Here is a 15,403-nt window from a genome sequence, read left to right on the forward strand (position 1 = left end):
CTATAGAATCATGATAACGGTACAGATCTTAAAGCTATAAAAATATTACTCTGTTGTTACGTACGGAAGGGACCTGGGAAGAAATTTGTATGGACTAAACACAACTCGTGTTTCTTCGCATCGTCTCGCATTAACGTAAATAAAGATGAGTAGTTACATCTCAATGGTAATAGATGGAGCTACTGAGCTAGTAATTTTATTGAAGCTCCAGTTAAAGCGGTCGATTATCAAGTCTAAATTACACTCCAACTCTGGTAGAATATCTAGTTTGGCCAATCTAATGAGGAACGTCTGGCCTTATTTTAATAAATGATTTAAAAAAAAGGTGGTTAAATAGATTGATAATTCCTTGCAATTATTGATAATACTTAATAAAAACAATAGTATAATTTGCAAATTAAACAAAGTTAAAGGCGCGTGACATTTAAAAAAAAATGAAAATCAGTTTGAAAAATATCGTTTCTTTTTTGTTTTTTTAATAATTGTTTAAAAAGTATTCTGTAATTTTAATAAACGATTACATAATCATTTTATATTCGGCTAAATTGTAATTTGAATTAAGTTCATTCATTCTGGTCTATGGTTGACAACGACCGCGCGTGGTGGTCATTCACAAAATATTAATCACTAATTATTATTGTGATCCCTGATTGTTTAAGGAATTTAAGCGTCTTTATAAGAAGCATTTAATTATATTTAGAATAAATACATACAAATACATAATATGTACAGATGAAGTAATGTTATTATTATTTTTTGTATATCCAGAGAAAATCATATGATAGTTATGGGCTTCCACTGTAAGTTGGCAGGTATAAAACTTGATAATGTGAATTTGTTTTCTGTACATCGGAACTTATTAGAACAGTGAAAACATCAACATTTCCTTCCTTTTTTCCTACGTATTCTAGTAACCTCCAGAGGTTATTCTAGATTCACCGAGTTAGTAGGTGAGGTCACGGGGCTCAGACCGGGAGTATTGCTAACACTGGCCCTAGCTAGAGCAGTGCTTCGCTGAATCTACTACCGGATCGGAATCGCGACCCACTGAGAAGATCCACCGAGAAACTCATAACACATGCGACAATCCGGCATCCCGACGCTACGCGATAATAATAAAAAAAAAAAAAAAAAATTATAATAAAGGAACGATAACAACCAAAAAGTCAACGAATTAAATTCCATTTATCTGACGAAGTCTAGCGTTTCCGTTCACATTGAGTAATACTAACGATATAATGCGAGTAAACCCGAACCGGATCCGTTTACCCTTCTATTTCTAATATTTCAATGTAACTCGATGCAGCCGGCTAAATGTCTTTCATTCACGGTAAGATGGACCACATGTGTACATTTTCCAAACATGCCCTATACAAACAACTACACTACACACGACTTCTAATTATAGCAAAGACGTGTATAAAATAGAATGAAGTAATTTATTAAGTCATCTTTCAATCGTTAAATTTAATTTTTGCTTACGTTTACGTATTCACGAAAGAAATATGAGACTCCAGTCGCAATACCCAGTTTAGTCTATCTATACTAATATTATAAAGAGGAAAGATTTGTTTGTTTGTTTGTTTCGAATAGGCTCCGAAACTACTGGACCGATTTGAAAAATTATTTTTCCATTAGAAGCCGACATTGTCCCTGATGAACATAGGCTACTTTTTTTTATTTAATTTTTTTATTTTTTTATTATTATTATTTTTTGGTTTCATGTGTGTTTTAATGTTTCCGAAGCGAAGCGAGGGCGGGTCGCTAGTTATGAACTAAAGAAACCTTATTATTTGTGTAGGGTACCTACTCAATAGGTGAGCAATGTTATTGAAGTTGCACTCATAAATTCTATTAAAAATGATATTGCCTTACATTGAACAAAAATATGTAGATACTGAGTAATCATATGTAGGTTTGTTTGTGTATTGACATGATAAAACATTGACCAAGAGAGTATAGTTACAAAAGGGCGATAATCTCCGCATCAAACGGATGGACACGTCCACTGGGATATTACCATTTTTATTGCCACATTCCGTATAATTTGTATGATATTTATATCGATTTCGTTAATATGCAGCACCTCGTATAGTGGTTACCGGAGATGATAGACATCGCGGTGAATATGTCACCACCCACCATGAGATAGGAGTCTCAATTGTATTCCCCATTCAATTGTAGCTGGAATAGCCCCTTAGACTACCAGTGATTAGGTAGAAGAAAGAAAAATTGTATTACACGAGGTCTGTCCCGTCCTTCGAACCAGAACGCATGACTACTTCACGGCAAAAATAGACTAGATGGTAGAAGCTACCTGTGTGGGCCTACAAATACGCTAACATCAGTATTAAATATTTATAAACTTTTCTGCCGTTTCTATCTAAGTAGTCCCCTAAAACTTAAAGGTTTTGTGCATACTATTTTAGCTTGCTTGACATTTTATATTCGATAGAGAAAATCGATAGACACTATGAAAATATACAATTTACAAAGCTATAATATATTTATATATATTTAATATATTTATATATATTTGGAGCATCTCAGCCCAAGATTTGAAATTCGTAATAATCACAAATGCACTATACATTATTTAAAAAAATATATATTTCTCTTGCAAAATGATTCGATTATAAAAAGTTAATCTGTACCAAATTCATAGCTCTTTCTTGTAAATATTAAAAATCAACGGGCCAATTAAATAAAATATTACATGAAAAATTACTCGAATTAAATTACAACTGATTCAATCATAATATTTTTTTGCTAAAACAAATAACTGGTATTTAAATGTGAAATATTAGGAACCATAAAACGTTTCTCACGTTTTCGTTGGAATGACAACTTGGCACCCTTTTAATAAATTACCCTATGAGCCTAAACGTTCTGGTTAGAAATTGTCGCAATTTCCTGCTCGCCAAAAATGAGTGTCACTTTACAAAAAGGTACTTTCGACACTTAGCTCGGCGGCAAAGAGTAATATAAATAACAGATAGTAAATCTAATATATTTATAACTTTATACCAATAAATTGTTACATTCTTGTTCATTATTAAAATGTAAGGGAATGTGCGTAGGTACACAAAAACGAAAGTAATATAATTTTAAGAGTCATATTTTTATTTTTATCTATCTAAGTGATGAAATATATATGTATACTAGCTGACCCAGCAAACGTTGTTTTGCCATATATAAGATTCCTAGGGAATTTCTAGTGTAGAAAAAAGAAACTAACTTATTGTAAGTATGTAAGGATATGGTAGATGAGTGAAAGAGGCATGTAGGGCTGTGAACAATGAAATAATATAAAAATAACAATACCTCATTGAACCACATAATGGCTCATTATAACAAAAAAAAAAAAAATGTCCAAAAAATTAAAAATAAATCTTAGGGGTGGACAACCCTTATCACTTAAGGGTATGAAAAATAGATAGTAGCCGATTCTCAGGCTTACTGAATATGCATAAAAAGTTTCATGAGAATCGGTCAAGCGGTTTCGGAGGAGTATGGGAACGAACATTGTGACACGAGAATTTTATATATTAGATAAATGAATGAAGCAGTTTATTCAAATTGAAACTACATTAAAGATTCAAAACACAAATACATAGGTTAAGAAAAACCATTCATTGATTTAATAATTTAGTACACTGAAATATAAATAGATTAAAAAAAACTAAATACCGTGTTGTAAGTTGTTATATTTTATTTCTCAACAATGTTCCGTTGCCCTATCTGTGTTAAATATTTCTGGTCATCTTTGCCGAGTACACTAGTCGTCGGTCGTGCGCGAATCATAGATACAGCATAACCCTTGCCAATTTACATAAGGGCTTGAAAGCTTTCGTCAGATGAGTGTTTACGTTTCATGTTAAATAAATCCATTGTTTCTACCCCAAATACTATCGGTATGGTTACATTAAACTTTTTGGATTTATTTATACTGTGATCAATATTTTAAGGCATGGTCTACTTACTCGTATACCATAATTATACTCAGGTAAATATAGCATTCGAGAAAGCTCCGTTTTTTTTACACCCATCCCATTTCCTTCCTTCGAAAAAAAAGGAAACAGAGTTAGTTTCGGACCGTGCATGCATTCCTAGTGCGATAAAACCTAGCATTTTCTTCGCGGTAACCGCTTTCGTGTAAATTTAGATGGCCCGACTTGAAGCCGATTGCCCGTCGACCATTTTTTAAATACATATCACGTATATGTCGGCACAAATATGACTTATTATAAAAATAATAATGATTGCATGTGATAATCGGATCACCTGATCATCAACTAATTACTCTGTGTTTGTTAAGATGAGAAATTGATGTTAAACAGTCCCTTTTATTGTAATTTCAATACTTTAAACGAGTAAACACGCTCACGTGTACCAAGCCCTATAAATACGACCGTACTGTCTAACGCTCAGTCCCCATAGACAGCCCACTGAGTTTCTCGCCGGATCTTCTCAGTGGGTCGCGTTTCCGATCCGGTGGTAGATTCTGCGAAGCACTGCTCTTGCTAGGGTCAATATTAGCAACTCTCCGGTTTGAGCCCCATGAGCTCACCTACAAACGTTAGGGTGAAGCTGAAATAGCCTCTCAAGGCTATCAGCATTGGTAGGAAAAAAAAATGCTCAGTCATTCGTGTCCGAGCCGTAGTACAGTACGGATCTCTCTGGACCGTTCTTATGCTTCTCGTGAAATATACGCAGCTCACCAAGTTCTCGTGAAGTTTTATTTCGGAAGCCCAAACATGAGTCATCGTCAAGAAAGTAATAAAGGTGACGTCACACTTTTTAAAAATATTCCATCATCGTTCCTCCTCCGCGTATATAATCATTTAGAACACACCTATAATATACATCGGTGTAAATCTACTTAAAAAAATATTTACACGAATCGTTTTTTTGGTTTTAATGATCTTTATTCTGTTAATTTTGAAAAACTATTCATTAATTCTATATAAATTATGACGAATATAACAAAATCTCGGATTAATCAAGCTACCGATTGTCATAATACATATAACCATAAACTTAGTAGGGAAATAACACTCTGCATTGTTCCGAAACGAATGTGCCTAGTAGATGCTTCAATCCCAAATCCCCGAGGTTTACAATTTAACAACCTGTATATTTGAAATGGTAATAAAATGACGCTCAACATTTTGTTCAAGTTAAAAATTATTCCCAAAATTTTGCACTATTCATTTACATACGTACGCGAATTGATAGACATAATTATCTTCCTAATTCCCGTTTAAAATCTTTGTTACACAATCTATAATTTTCATACACAACTGTATTCCATTTGGCATTTTGTAAGCGTTCTATTTGTAAACATAATGCACTTTCTCATTTTAATTAAAACGCAATATTGCTATTTGTTGGTTCTACGTTACAGTAAAGACTTAGTTTCATCACGAACAAAGAACCATCTCTTTTAAACATGTTTGAAGTTCATAATTTGATGTAATACATTTATAAAACGCGTGTGCACTCATTAATTATTTGTTAGTAGACATACATAAAATATATTGACATACATTGACATGTATATATTGACAGTACAAATAGGGGAAAAAATCAATGAATGAGACATTATCTATACTAATATTATAAAGAGGAAAGATTTGTTTGTTTGTTTGTTTGTATTGAATAAGCTCCGAAACTACTCAACCGATTTGAAAAATTCTTTCACTGTTTGGAAGCTACACTATCCCCGAGTGACATAGACTATAATATTCTTTGAAAAAAATTTGGGATTCTTACTAAAACTCCAATAATGTAACCCAAGGTGTAAAAATATTACCTAAATTATTATTTACATCGCGTGCCCTGCGAAAACTATTGACGATAGAATAAAATAATGTACTACGACTTTGTAGAACACATTATTATTTACAAAAAGTGTGGCGACAGTACATGTCTAACTATTATAGTTATGCCGCAATAAGTGTTCTTTTATTAAAAAAATTAAAACAACGTCAAATATAGTTGAAATTTTTGTTAAAGGCCCGAGCGGAGCCGAAGCCGGGCGCTTGTAATATATAAGGGAGCACGAATTAAATATTGTTACAATCAATTATTATTACTGTTTGCAATAATTTGACATTTCTAATCGGTTAATGTGACGCAAAAATTTCCAACGACAGAGCCTTATCGAGAGATATTTCCAAATACAAAAATTTCAATTACATGTTTATTAAAACTATCGATTTACTCAACAGTTTGGTACTTAAAGTATTGTTTTGTGGAAAGTCCGTATTAATTTAACATAAATTCATTCATGCATTTTATATTTCCTTCTTCTTCTGATTTAGAATTTAAAAGTTACAATGACGCTCTACATTACACTAGAAGACCGTTTTAAGAATTATTATTTATTAACATAACTATTAACAAAATCACATAATGAAAGGCAATGGTCGGTTTTATATGAACGGCATTTTAGCGGCACAAACCAAAATCCGTCGCGTCTGGTCCGAGGTGAAGCTTATGGGATTGTTCAGGTATCATTTTCGGTTTCCGATTTATTTGTTCGGTGTCGCCAAACCACATTCATATCCGTATCGATTGAGCTTCTGTTTTAGCCGGTACACGTGTATCAAATTGATGACAAAAAGAGTCTGTCGAAAGGATTTTGCTTACATTATATACCATTACTAGCGACCCGCCCTCGCTTTGTTCGGAAACTTTTTTTTATTGCTTAGATGGATAGACGAGCTCACAGCCCACCTGGTGTTAAGTTGTTACTGGAGCCCATAGACATCTACAACGTAAATGCGCCACCCACCTCGAGATATAAGTTCTAAGGTCTCAGTATAGTTACAACGGCTACCCCACCCTTCGAACCGAAACGCATTACTGCTTCACGGCGGAAATAGGCGGGGTGGTGGTACCTACCCGTGCGGACTCCCAAGAGGTCCTACCACCAGTGAACTGGTGAAACTGTAATTTTTTATTGATTTCTCCACTATTTAATGGATGTTATTATACATATAAAACTTCCTCTTCAATCACTATATTATTAGAGGCGACTGCCTCTTAAGCCAAAGTCGATGGGCGGAGCCATTGACGACGAGCACTCACGTGGACTCGTGACGTCATCTGGAGGGGCAACTCGTCATCTGGAGGGGCAACCGACCGACCAGCGGGGACATCACGCCACCTCGGATCACTTTTGCTGGAAGCGCGCGCAGCGTTCACTTGTCTTAGATTTAATATTCTGTGTCGATCGTTCCCACCCACTTTTGTATTTTTTTTATTTATTTAAATTATTATTGAAGTGAAACTTCTTTATCGGCGTTGGAAAAAAATTTACCGTCACATTTTTCGGTTACGCGTCACATTTTTCCGTTACGCGCCATCTTTTTTGTATTCATGTCTATGATAATAAAATCCTTTTGTTTAAACTTTATCTAATTTAACTTTATTTAACCAATTTCTAGAAAGTTGCATGTAGATCATTTTTCGAAAAATAAGGCCATAAAAAAGTTTCACTTCTTACGTGTGTACACTAGTACACGCACACATTTTTTTTTATTTAAATAATTATTTAATTATTGCTAAAATCAGAAGTGGGATAGGGCTTGTGCCCTATCCGCTTTTGGGTTATCCTGGCGTACAGTTTATTTTTAAAATTTGCATTAAATTAACAACGTAATGACCGATATACGTGTAACTGGAAGCAGGGTAGGAGGACGCTCGCATTCGCCGAATGTTCGAGACCAACATTGGAGAATAATATTGGCGCGTTTAATTGCTTAAAACTCAAATGTGAACGTTGCGCGTGAGTCGAGCCCGCTAGGGTCGCAGATAGAAGACGCACGTCCCTCGACCGCGGACGGTGGTGGCGCCGGACCCGTGGTGGCGTTGGGAATCACATCACCGCCGCCGTCAGAGTCCAGCGCGTACGACGCTACAGACAGGATCATCGGAGCATTAAGTGCACTGTCCAAAGTAAGGTCGAACCATTTTATATTTCTAATTTTGACCCCAGCGTTAATGATATCGATTCTTGGTGCGAAGTAGATTTTTTTTGTCGGATACCCTCTTATGAAATGTAATAAATCACCAAGTAACTATCTCAACGATTTTATCACAACCGACCTTACGGTCTATTTTTATTGACGCGATAGAACATGCTCGAGACTGAATGCTCAGTTTCGATGGGTGGAAATAACATTCGAAGGGTTCAAAATGTTACTATTCGGCACACTCCATCAATACGTCAATTAGACAACAGTCCGACTGTCCAGGTCGGTGATCATGCAAACGGGACGCCGTGTTGTTCCATCGCCGTGTCGATTGTACCCGCGTTTGAGAATAGATGTAAAATAGTTCCACCACGCGTTGTGACAATAAAAAGGCAACTACCACATCAGCACGGAAGTTAACCGAATCCATTAGATTCGTAAATTCAGATCGAGCTCATGGTTACCTTATTTCTAAGTTTTACCCTGCCGTGCAATACATAGACACATTGTGTAAGGAAGTAGAATGGGCGAGATCCTTAACTGGGAAGGCACTGAGTATTTGTCACGAGTTTTGGGCTGTCTTAAGAGTGATGAGCGTACTTGGTTACACGTGTGATTGTCTAGTGACCGGACGTGGGGTAACTTCGTAAAAGACTTTAAGCCGTTGTGTCCGCGAAAGTTAGAGTATGCCAATATTCTTTAAAATGCTATGCAATTAGCATCAGATTGCTTTGCCTCATACGTCGAGTGCGCCAGGAGATCGTTGCTCTGTATTAAGATGGTCAGAGGTCTGACTGACAAACTCGGAACTTTAATAATGATACGGGGCATAATGGGCCCTCTGGTTGACTCGCGAACGCTAGTCTACAGATTCACGATTTGATTTAAATTTTTTTGTGGAGGTCAGGTTAGGCCGAGTCCTCGTAGGGTTCAGGCACTAGTTGAGTCACCAGTGACGCGTAATGTCAAACATTCTTGGGGTTGACTGCATGCTTCCAGAGATTTACGTGGTAACATAGTTCACGTAGATGTTGTACCGTGGTAACATAGTTCACGCAGAGATTTACGTGGTAACATAGTTCACGCAGAGATTTACGTGGTAACATAGTTCACGTAGATGTTGTAACGTGGTAACATAGTTCACGCAGAGATTTACGTGGTAACATAGTTCACGTAGATGTTGTACCGTGGTAACATAGTTCACGCAGAGATTTACGTGGTAACATAGTTCACGCAGAGATTTACGTGGTAACATAGTTCACGTAGATGTTGTAACGTGGTAACATAGTTCACGCAGAGATTTACGTGGTAACATAGTTCACGCAGAGATTTACGTGGTAACATAGTTCACGTAGATGTTGTAACGTGGTAACATAGTTCACGCAGAGATTTACGTGGTAACATAGTTCACGTAGATGTTGTAACGTGGTAACATAGTTCACGCAGAGATTTACGTGGTAACATAGTTCACGTAGATGTTGTAACGTGGTAACATAGTTCACGCAGAGATTTACGTGGTAACATAGTTCACGCAGAGATTTACGTGGTAACATAGTTCACGTAGATGTTGTAACGTGGTAACATAGTTCACGCAGAGATTTACGTGGTAACATAGTTCACGTAGATGTTGTACCGTGGTAACATAGTTCACGTATATGTTATGACGTGGTAACAAAGTTCACGTAAAGGTGTGACGTGGTAACGCAGTTCACGTTACGAGTGTATTAGCTTGACATGTTAACTTGGCCATGTCAACCAGACTTTACTCTCACAGTATATTATACACCCGATATGGTAACAGTGCCATGTCGTCAGTACATCTAACGTAACTCAACAAGAGCCTACTATACATGAACACACTGAAATGTGATGTAAAATGCTCACAAAAACTACTAACTTTTACTAATGGTTCATGGTACCAAAATCATGATTGTAATGCAAACAATCTATTTCTATGACGATATCATAGAACACCCCGATAGCAACGCTGTGCACACTGTGAGTCCTGCATCGTCAGAGATTGAAGACGGTCATGACATCGAGGTGAACGTGGACGTCCACCAGTCAGGAGAGGCCGTATTAGAGGCGACTGCCTCTTAAGTCAAAGTCGATGGGCGGAGCCATTGACGACGAGCACTCACGTGGACTCGTGACGTCATCTGGAGGGGCAACTCGTCATCTGGAGGGGCAACCGACCGACCAGCGGGGACATCACGCCACCTCGGATCACTTTTGCTGGAAGCGCGCGCAGCGTTCACTTGTCTTAGATTTAATATTCTGTGTCGATCGTTCCTACCCACTTTTGTATTTTTTTTATTTATTTAAATTATTAAGCCGTTGCTAAAAATATCTATTAAAAATAACCGCATCAAAATCCGTTGCCAAAATCAGTTTTAAAGATTTAAGCATACATAGGGACAGACAGATATAGCGACAGAGAAAGCGACTTTGTTTTATACTATGTAGTGATACCATTATAATCAATGATCATTTCTCAATCATTTTAGGTAATATTATGCTGTTATAGGATAGGATTATTTCTGTAGCATTTTTTCTGTATTAACGAGCTATGGAACTTTGCGTGTGAAACTTAAAGCGCGATTTGTACCTCTTTTATTACATCTGTAGACATATAATATCTAATAATTGTGCCTCATGTCTAATTCCAATTTTGAAATAGTTCTTTGTTACTATCAGCGGCCAGCTTATTGCAATGCGGATAAACATGAGTGATCATGACCACTCACGGTGGTCACTCATCGAATGAGCCATATGCTCCTATTTCTACAAAGGTAATAAACACTACACTATTGGTTTTGTCCGTGATAACCTGTATAATACTATTATAATTTATTGGGTTGAAATTTTACACTACATAATCTATACTAATAAATAAATAAACAGTGGTTTTTACGTATGTTTCGTTATAACTACTGGACCGTGCATCCGATTGACTTGAAACTTGGTATCCATGTAGAAAATAGATGTACTTAATGGATAGGCTAATATTTATATGAGTGTTGGACTCCATACACCAGTTGCGGGGGCGTTAATGATGAGAATCTTTGTGGGGGTGAGAAATAATAATGTTAATTTTAAATGCCCAGCGAAGCGGACGGGTACAGCTAGTTATTAATAAAGCGAACGCGATTTACAATCAAACCTATTTCTTTGAAAAAAACCAAGCTTAGGCCGAAATCAATTGTTTCTTCAAAAAATGCTTGCTTCCCTTTAAAACTTTGCATAATCTGCCTTACGCAGAATCCCATAGAAAGGTATTTTATTCGGTCGCCAGGTGATACAGGGAACGCCTCATTAGGCCCTGGGCTGCTCATTTGTCAATGCCCTCACTCCAGAATTACGGTACGTTTTTTTTTACTAACGCCAATTTCTCGTACACCGTAACGACGGTAATTTTTCTTCAATTCTCCTACGTTGGAAAATGTTTTTGCGAGTTTACAAGTTGAACGTGAGGTCATTGATCCTTACAGCTTTAAAAAAATCGGAATCTAATCTTTTTCACGGAATGTAATCTTTTATTTTATTTTGGCTATTGGAAAATGAACTTCTGGACTTTGAAATGAACCTAAATAAATAAATGATAGCCGCCGATCGAAACAAGATATTAAGTTAAAATAAAAAATGTGTGCGTGTACTAGTGTACACACGTAAGAAGTGAAACTTATTTATGGCCTTATTTTTCGAAAAATGATCTACATGCAACTTTCTAGAAATTGGTTAAATAAAGTTAAATTAGATAAAGTTTAAACAAAAGGATTTTATTATCATAGACATGAATACAAAAAAGTTAAATTAGATAAAGTTTAAACAAAAGGATTTTATTATCATAGAATATGAATACAAAAAAGATGGCGCGTAACGGAAAAATGTGACGCGTAACCGAAAAATGTGACGGTAAATTTTTTTCCAACGCCGATAAAGAAGTTTCACTTCAAAAAAATGAATCTGAACATTCATTTAATTAACAGATAAAAACAAGAAGTAAATGCAAATAAATAATTTGTACAATGAAATCTGCAACATACGATTCAATGATGTATGTGAAATAAATAAAAAATTTACACATTATAACAAAAAGTTATATCCTATCAAAATCTAAACTATATTACATACACGTTCGAACGAATTTTCTGCGATGTTATACAAATCCAACTGCAGTGTACTCTCCTCTGAACGTCACACTTCACAGTGAGTCATTTATTCCGAGAGTTAACAATCATTCAATCATCGAAAACCGAATGAGGATAATCGTTACGAATCTCGGCAAAGGTTCATGTTTTTTACGCTGCACGATTCGATGATTCGGCCCATAGAGCATATTCAGACAGGCTTAATTATAAAAACTAGTGGTCCCGCAGTAGTCGAAATTCGACTAATTAGCAGTAGGCAGCAGCTTGGCTCTGCTCCTGGCATTGCTGAAGTCCATGGGCGACGGCTGGACGAGCTCACAGCCCACCTGGTGTTTAGTGGTTACTGGAGCCCATGGACATCTACAACGTAAATGCGCCACCCACCTTGAGATATAAGTTCTAAAGATCTCAGTATAGTTACAACGGCTGCCCCACCCTTCAAACCGAAACGCATTACCGCTTCACGGCAGAAATTGGCAGGGCGGTGGTACCAACCCGCGCGGACTCACAAGAGGTCCTACCACTAGTAAGTTTGAACATTATTATGGTTATATTGTCAAAGACTATTATACTTCTACAATCACAGATTGCGCCAAAACTACACTATAGACAAATAATATTAAAGATAAACAATATTAACCTATTTTCAATTAGACCACAGACTTTAAGCATTAACTAAAGTTATAATAACAATACACCAATACATATGTGTGTGTGTGTCAAATACACGGTAGTGTGTGTAATGTTTTCTTTATGGATTTAATGTAACTTTTATGCATTATTTTAAAAAAATATTAGCATTGTGCACTTCTCTATATTCTCTATAAGTGTGGAAAATTTCATACTCTTTCGTCCGCGCAATTTTCGTCAAAAGGGCTACAAAGTTTTTGCTTCACGTATTAATATATAGATAAATTAATGAAAATGACAATTCTTCTTTCGAAATTCAGCTGCGTAATATTCTCCCTATCGTTAAGTGCATCGTAAAGAAACAAATTGAAAATAGAAAAGGTCGTAAACCATCGATAACTAAAGAAAACTAAAACATAATATTTTCAATTTAGTGCCCTGTCTCTCTTCGTGCGAGCACTCCCACTTTAAGCTTCTGCATTTACCCCTCGCACATTCAAATGGCTGTACGTCGTCAATATCTCGACATTTCTCATAAGACGTCACTCTAAGGAGGATTTGTCGGCGCAATGTAACTCATATGTAGGATATTAGGAATTTGAAACCTGAAAAAAGTTTGTTGAAGACTATCTTTATACTGAAAAATCAAATATGAATTTAATATCGAACTTAGTCGCAGCTGATAATCGTACCACAATTTTTACTATCAATTCTTAGCTTTAGTAAATTTTATTTTTACCATAGGCAAATAAACGATACAAGTAAACAAATGTAATAAGTAAGTTTAATTGCAATAATGAGTAAATTAGCAGAACAGAATAGTATACAAATTTCAATTTTAGTTTTGCGTTCTCGTAACATCTACCCTATAACATCAAAATGAAAAATAACAGAACAAATCTAAGATCAATGGTAGACAGGTAGATACACAGTCGCAAATAGCGTAACTCGATTATCGATTAGGCCCCGATCTATGCGTCTGACAACTCTGCTTTACCTCCGATGTGCCCTTTGAAGAAGACATTGATGGATGCTTTCCTAAACTCAAGCATTACCCCGTCGAAACATATATTTCGATTTCAACTTGTAAATGGGATTAAAATAGCTATCGTTAGCGCGTGATTTATGGGTACTTTTTTCGTCGGTGTAAAAGAAATACGAAAACAGAACTACAATGCATTAATAAGTCTTTAGATGTGTCGAATGGTCACACTATTGCATGGAAATTTTAAATCTATGTATTACCAATAACCGACTACTATATTCCTACAAGTTCTCGTAAATTATAACGTTAGAAACAATTAGTAGAACAGCATGTCGGTCTGACGGAATCGCGGGTAGTCAGAATTTTCAAGTATAGCTTTTGATATAATCTACTGTAGTTATCCCCCTCGAACTTTTATCCTCGCAGAGTAAGTGATAACTAAAGCTCAGACAGAAAATAAAATATATAGAAAAATCCTTATATTGATAAACAAATAAACAAAAAATATCGATTAATCGTGGTCAAGCCATTTCACGCTACCCTCTTTTCAATTTGTACTTTACAGCACTCAGTCGAAAAAAAAAGCATCCCAAAGTTCTTTCACCTATGGATCTTTTGAAGAATTTACCATCGTAAAATAAAAGGGGGTTGAACGTTGCCTACTGCGTAATGTCTAGAAAACGTTGGGGTGAACCTGGATTTATAGACTACTAGAATGTCTCCGTAATTTAATTAAAATTGAGATATAGATATTAATTGTTGATGCAGGGAAAAAGTTTACCGGCTATGTTATTTCAAATTTTAATAAACAATTTCACTTTAATATTATTTCAGGACGCCATTTTTAGGTAAGAAATAGATATGTACTGCAACAGGTATTAGTGTGTTAGTTAACAGTATCTTGATTATAAATATGTATATTAAATGTTTGCGAATCTTTTTACGTATTTTTTTTAATTGTTTTTATTTGGTGTTAATGCTAAATCCTTGAGGCTTTGCTATCTTTTCCGCAATTTTGAAAATATAAAGCCCCTGTAACAACACAGTTTCGAGATAAAATTATTTCGAAGATCTGCTGTGTCATCACGCATGACCCTAACATTTTTAACGAGTCGTCCGCCCACTCCACTGTGAAAGAAATCCTTATGCAATGACCTATAAAATACAACGGGGCTTTTAAACACATCGAATGTAAGTTGTCCAAATGCTATTTAAATTTTTATAAATGTAGATGGCCACATGATTATACTAGTAGTTTACACAGTGTATAGGTCAAGCCTGCAGACATCGCCACGTCAATACCGTCACCCACCATAAAACATTAGGTCAGTGTTTCAAATATGTAGTAAAAGGCCTTTCCATACCGGACCGTTCCGGACCGGAACACATAACTGCTTCACGACAGCAATAGCCAAATGGTCGTACCTACCCGTGCGGACCTACAATATACTCTGGGTGAACCTATGCTCGCTAAACTGTTCTAGTGAAACTGAAAAGGACTCCGAGCCACCAGTAATCTTTTATAAACAATACAAAACAGTACTACTCTCTACCTCACCACAAACCATGCCATTCATTTTCCTCTTCTTCTTTGTTATGATTGAAGGATTACTGGTGGCCCGGAGGCCTTTCCAGTTTCACCAGGACAGGTGGGC

At 36.1% G+C, this 15,403-nt stretch overlaps 1 protein-coding gene across 4 annotated transcripts in view; it reads right to left on the minus strand.

The window, feature by feature from the left end:
* LOC101743268 (protein sprint) overlaps positions 1-15,403 on the minus strand; it is a 276,135-nt gene that overhangs the window by 240,702 nt on the left and 20,030 nt on the right. The window lies entirely within an intron of this gene.

This window comes from Bombyx mori, chromosome 18 (assembly GCF_030269925.1).
Source record: "Bombyx mori chromosome 18, ASM3026992v2".
Lineage (NCBI taxonomy): Eukaryota > Metazoa > Arthropoda > Insecta > Lepidoptera > Bombycidae > Bombyx > Bombyx mori.